Here is a 6,555-nt window from a genome sequence, read left to right as displayed (position 1 = left end):
CTATCTTTAGGTGTTAACCCTTCATAGAAATGTGAAACCAATCTCCATGTTTCAAAAGCGTGATGAGGGCAAGTATTAAGCAAGTCTTGATATCTATCCCAAAATTAGTAATATTTCTCCTGGTTTTTAAGTGAAAGTGGTGATTTGTCTTTTAAAAGAGTTTGTTCTATGAGAACAAAAAAAATTCCTTAAAAACTGTTGTTGCATTTCATCCCAAGTACAAATGGATCATGGTCTCAAGTTTTATAACCATGTTTTAGCACAAAAAACTTTCCTTAAAAACTGTTGTTGCATTTCATCCCAAGTACAAATGGATTATGGTCTCAAGTTTTGTAACCATGTTTTAGCTTTATCTTTTAATGAAAAAGAAAAAAGCTTTAATCTGATAGTGTTCATACTATAATTTGAGTCATTATAGGTGTTATAGACCTCCTCAAATTCTCTTAAATACAAGTATGAATTTTCTAAATCTAAACTATGAAAAACAGGTAAAAGTTGAATAATGCCTGACTTAAAATTAAAATGAGATGCATCAGGAAAAAAATTATGCATAATGGTGCACTTGTTCTTGTAGGATTTATATGGTCTCTAAGTATTCTAACAAAGTTATTCTACGTGGTTGCTAAGATTTGAACTTCAAAACAATAGAATTAAGTCTTTCCTTCTTATAAAAGTTTTAAGCACATGTCTTAGCTTTTCATCCATATAAAGCAGACCTAAATCCAAGTTGTACAGCTCCAATTGTGATTCAATTACCAAATAGTGTTCCAGTTTAGACTAAACTAACATTTTTTTTTCAAGCTTCACCCTCTCTTTATCATTTCAATTTCAGTACTTCAACTTATTAATCAATTCTTTCATTTATGTGATAGGCCTGCATTTAGGATGAACATTTACCATCAATTAAAGGTATCTTATGGTATCAGACTTTTTATAATAAAATATGCTTTAGTTAAGGAGTTATTGATACTTTAAGTGCAAAATGATGATATAAAACCTTGATAAAAATACACTTTTAAATACTAATCATTTGGTATTTAGGCTTGGTCATGAGTTTGGTTGTTTTTTAAAATATAAGTTTTTTCAATAAGTAATTTATCTAGTGACCCAATATGTTTATTGAATTAGGATACATCAATTCACATTAAAACATGAAGATTTAAATAACATATGATTGATGGAAATATTAATGTCTATTATTGATTGAAGTGTCTGACCGTTTATCAATGGAGAAGTGAGTGATCATCACTCATGCATTGACAATAAATAATTAATCATTGGTTGACAAAAGAGGTGTTTGATTTGCATATTATGTGGTATGTGTTTGTATTATTGACTATTAGTTAGAAAAGATGATGTTAACTTTGCATAGAAGGGTGTAATTGGAAAGACTATATTGAAAATTTTTTCAGTAAATCATAAAAAAAAAGTTTGTGTTATAGCGCATGACGTCGTGTTCTGACTTCTTGTAAATTGAAAAAAGTACATTGAGTATGTGCCAATAGTTAGGGAATTTTTGTTGTAGTTGGTCTAGGCTCGAATAATTTTTTAAGATTAAAATAGGAGGAAAATAAGATGCAAACCATTTAGGCTACCAACTCATTTGGGCTACTTCCTAAATAACTTATCAATGTAAGTTGTTGCTGCCAAAACGAGCTACTCTTTTTCTTTTTTTTTGTAAAAATATAGATCATCATTTACCCTCCAATTGGTTTAAGAAAACATGTTTGAAATACTTAACTAGTAGAATTAGAGAAATAAAATATTTAGAATATAAATGTTACCTATTGTGCCTACAAGAATGTTACTGTTGTTAGGCATTTGAATGTTTGCCTTTTTATATCTTGTGAAATGTTTTCATAAGAGTCCCTTTCATGTAAATTTTAGTCAATATTTATGGAGAAGAATCCTTGATCCTTTTGGAGACAAGTGGTTATAAAGACCTGGGGAAGGATATTTGATCATTTGAGAATCAAGCGGTCACGGAGACTTGAAGGATCCCTAATATTTTTAGGGACATTGGAAAGATGTATGGAGACTCAATGAAGATATATTTAGAGCCATGCAAATCTTATTGTGGAGACATGACGATCTCATCATTGAGATTTTCATGGAGATAATTTTGAGATTTTAATGAAGATTTTTTGTTGGAGACATTGAAGCTATGAATAAAAACTACTACTTTTATTAAAAAAATTCAAAGATGGAGATATAATTCCTAAAGATTGTATAGATTTTTTTTTTATTTCAAGTAGATAATCAAATGTTTTTATTTCATGCTCAGGTTTTGTCTTTTTTATTCATGAATTAGTGAAGGTAACATCTGACAATCAATCTTTTGATCTCCTTTTTAATTACATGGAATTCCTTTGTGTTATATCCATAGTCACAATAAAAAAGAAACTTATTAGAGTCTTTTATGGTCAATGCCATTTTATGCTATTTTTCATGGGAGAAGGATATTGCACAAATTCTTTTCTTTTAATAACACTAGTACCTCAGTCTGTGGTGGTCAAGAGCTTCAAAAATATCTAGTGATCATGAATGTGTGATTTAGAGCTTTTTTTAGATGCTCTAGTAAGATGCTAATGACATTAAGAAGGCTCTATTTGGTGAAAACATTGGTGACTATGTCTTATCACATTAACTTTTTCTAACCATTATAATTTCTTATGGCCTGTTTAATACTAAAGAGATTTTTATCTTGGAAAGTGAACAACCTTTCCTAAAAGGAATAGCTGTAAACTCTATTAATCAAATATTATGTGGTAATGAGTTAAAAAGTTTTTCCATATTAAGGATTTCTTCGTTGAACCTTTAGAGATAGGCATTGGTGCTCTAATCTTCTTGTTGTGTGGTGGTGAAGAGCTCAATGGTATTTTTCTTAGTTGGAATGATTGTGCTCATGTGGGAGATTAATTTAGAACTTATTACATTTTATATTTTTTCAAAGGTTTATGAGTCCTTTATAGTTTTTTATGTTTGTTTTTATGGAGACATAATCTTTAGAGAGTCAAGTGTATAGTATTTTATGACAAAATAAAGATTCTCACACTTGGTAGGGGGTTGTGTTTAGGAGTTTATAGAGTCATGGATCTCACTTTATGCCTGGGTCTTTTTTCAGGAAAGGTGTATGAGTAAGATTTAAATGGAGATTGTTGACATAAGAATTCTTGTTTTGAGTATCTCATATGAGAACAATAGATGTAGTTTTTTTTTTTGAAGTATAGAAGTATGAGTGTTACTCATGTGCATGTCATTCTGTCATGTATATTCAAGAAACTGAAGTTGTTGTTGCGCATATAATGATTAAGAATGATAATAGATACCTACAGGTTGAGTTTGACATTATCTATACTCGTACCCAAACCTAAAATTACTATCCATACCCAACTCCAAACTTGACATTTATAGATTTTTTATACTTGAAGCTGACTTAGTCAGGTTTTGGGTATTTATAAGATATTCTTAATCCAAGTACAACCTGACCTAACCTAAAATATATCTTTCCATAAGTATAACGCACTATTTCTGAGCATAAATCCTCTCCTAGGGTATTCCTTATATATCTTTGTCATTTCTAGCCTCTAAAGTAAATGTATCACTATGTGGTTTTCTTTACAACAACATCGTCACTCACCATCAATCCTTCATTTTATACATAAAAAATTAAAACAAAAAACTAATTCAAAATCATCTTCAAATTAGGATTCCATAACATCATACAAATAAGTTTAAATTTTATAAAGGCAACAACAATAATACTCTAATAGTTAGAATGTAATTGATGAAAGATAAAATCATTAAATTCAATAGAATATAAAGGTTTCCATACAGCATCAAGTTCATTAAGAGGCATTTCATCTACCATAAATATTGATAGATGGTCATTATTATTGTAGCTACTGCTTTTTAATAAATTTTATACTGGTTGGAGAAGAAAATGAGAGGAGGGAAAGTGATGGTTGTAAAGAGAGGTATATAAGCATAAATTTTCTTTTTATATATACCTTGGTATAAATTAGATTATTTAAACTTTAAAGCTCTTAATGCATTTTAGGTAGGGTTTAGGTTAGGTTAGAGTAGTATCCAAATCTAATCCAAAACTAATTTTTTGACCTTTTACTTTTATATGAACTCGACTATGTTAGGTTTTTTTCCCCATCTATTTAGATTGAGTAAAATGAATTTCCACTGAGTTTTAATGAAATTTCCATTCCTATTAACAAGCTCTGAATGGGAGCTTGTTGTTTTGTATGAGAAAAGTGAAAAAAATACAGTTGTATCATTGCAATAACATCATTAAAAACCTATACCTTATAGGAAAGTTGTTGTAGACCTAAAGGAAATGAAGTCCTTATGATATAAAGATTGGTCTATATATATATATTTGGAGTTTTTTCAGTCATGGAAAGAGTTTTGGTGAATAGTTAAAAGAGAATGAAATAACTTTTTATTCTATTCCTATAGACGACACCACTAATAAAATCATGAAATAACTTTACATAGAAAATGAGCTTTTCATTGGCTATAATCCTAGACTAAGAATTGTGAGCTTGATTGTTTCTAAAAAATAAGTTCCTCATAGAATGATGAACTATTTGTTGTAAGTTAGTTGGTGTGTGAGACAAATAATACATGAGGAAAGTGAGAGAAAATAATTAGAAAAAAAAATATGTAGTGAATTTGAAAATGTTCAATCTCATAATATATTTGTTTACCTGGTTATCCAAATGTTTATAGACATAGGTCACATCAGCTCACCTCGGGACATGGAGATCTAAATGATAATTGATTGGTAGAAATATCAATGTCTATAATTGGTTGTAGTGTCTAGCCAAGAAATATTTGAGAAGTTGGTGATTGTTGGTGATACATTTGTTATAAATAATCATTTGTCAAGAAAGAAGGTGCTTGATTTGTATAAGATATGGTATATACCTAGAAAGTCAACCATTGCTTAGAAAAGACAATGTTAAACTTACATAAAAGAGTGTACTTACAAATAATATATTGGAAAATATGTTAATCATTCATGAAAAGTTTTTTTGCATAGTGGTAGATTTTGAATCCTTATAACTCAACAATTATATTGAGATGCATGCCAATAGTTAGAAAATTTTTATAGTACTATGTGGAGGCCTAAATAAGTTTTTAGGGTTAAAACAAGAGGAAAATAAGGAACAGTCCATTTAGGTTGCCTACCTAAATGTCCTAGCAAGATAATTTAAACTATTTCCTAAATGACATGCTAAGGTAGGTTGTTTAGAATGCTACTTAAAAGGGCTACTCATTTTTTTTTTAAATGCAATATCATTAGCCTCCCTGACAAAAATTATTTTGTAGGCAATTCCACTTCCTTGAAAATTCATGGCAGAGTAACATATAGGTGAGTAATGCTCACACTTCTATATTAAGAAATAGTTAAACCCATTATTCTCACAAGAGATGCTCTAAAAAATCCATTCATCATCTATCTTCATCTGGATCTTATTCTCACCCCTTATAGAAAAGACCTAGATGTGAAATGATATCCATGATTCTACAAGCTCCTAAACATAACCTCCTCCAAGTGGTAGAATCCCCATTTCATCATAAAATACTACACACTCTACTCTATAAAACTTTGTCTTTATAAAATCTAATTTAGACAACTTTAAGGGAATAACACACCTTTGAGAGCATATATATATATAAAAAAACATCTTAGAGCTAGTCACACAAAATGGTTATACTATGTGTAAAGTTCTTTCAACAACACTTTAATGGATCTATATACATGGCACAACCAAAAGAATGATGTCTTATCCTATGTGCAAGAGTGTCAAACCATAAGAAGGTTAATTGTATAAATTATAAATAACAACAATACAACAACAACAACAACAGAAGAAGAAGAAGAAGAAGAAGAAGAAGAAGAAGAAGAAGAAGAAGAAGAAGAAGAAGAAGAAGAAGAAGAAGAAGAAGAAGAAGAAGAAGAAGAAGAAGAAGAAGAAGAAGAAGAAGAAGAAGAAGAAGAAGAAGAAGAAGAAGAAGAAAAAGAAGAAAAAGAAAAAGAAATTAATGAGAACTTTAAGATGGAAGATCAATGTGATGACCAAACAATGATAATAACAAATGTCAAGGTTAGAGGATCCACTAATGGTATTTGAAACAAGTATAGTATAAACTCCTTTTATTACTTAATTGGAAACCACACACAAAGAAGGTTCCAATTGGATTATAAGTTGTTAACGTGATTACATTAGTTATCTTACTCGAATAATGCTAATACCTATAAATATTGTCAGGTATTCATGATTATAACTTATGTTAACAATAAATTAAGTTCTTTTCATAGCATAAGTATTGGTTACACCATATTGTTAGGCTATGAAACTACCAAGTATTGTTGTACTGACACGACTAAAAGATTGATGTCTTCTCCCAAGTGCAAGAGTGTCGAAGTAATAAATAACCCGGCAAGACCGGGGTTGAACCACAGGGAGGTTAAAAGTATAATTATAGATGACAATAATAAAAATAACAACAACAACAACAACAACAATAATAATA

Source organism: Populus euphratica, unplaced genomic scaffold (assembly GCF_000495115.2).
Source record: "Populus euphratica unplaced genomic scaffold, PopEup_1.0 scaffold354.1, whole genome shotgun sequence".
Lineage (NCBI taxonomy): Eukaryota > Viridiplantae > Streptophyta > Magnoliopsida > Malpighiales > Salicaceae > Populus > Populus euphratica.
Note: the sequence above shows the minus strand (reverse complement) of the source record.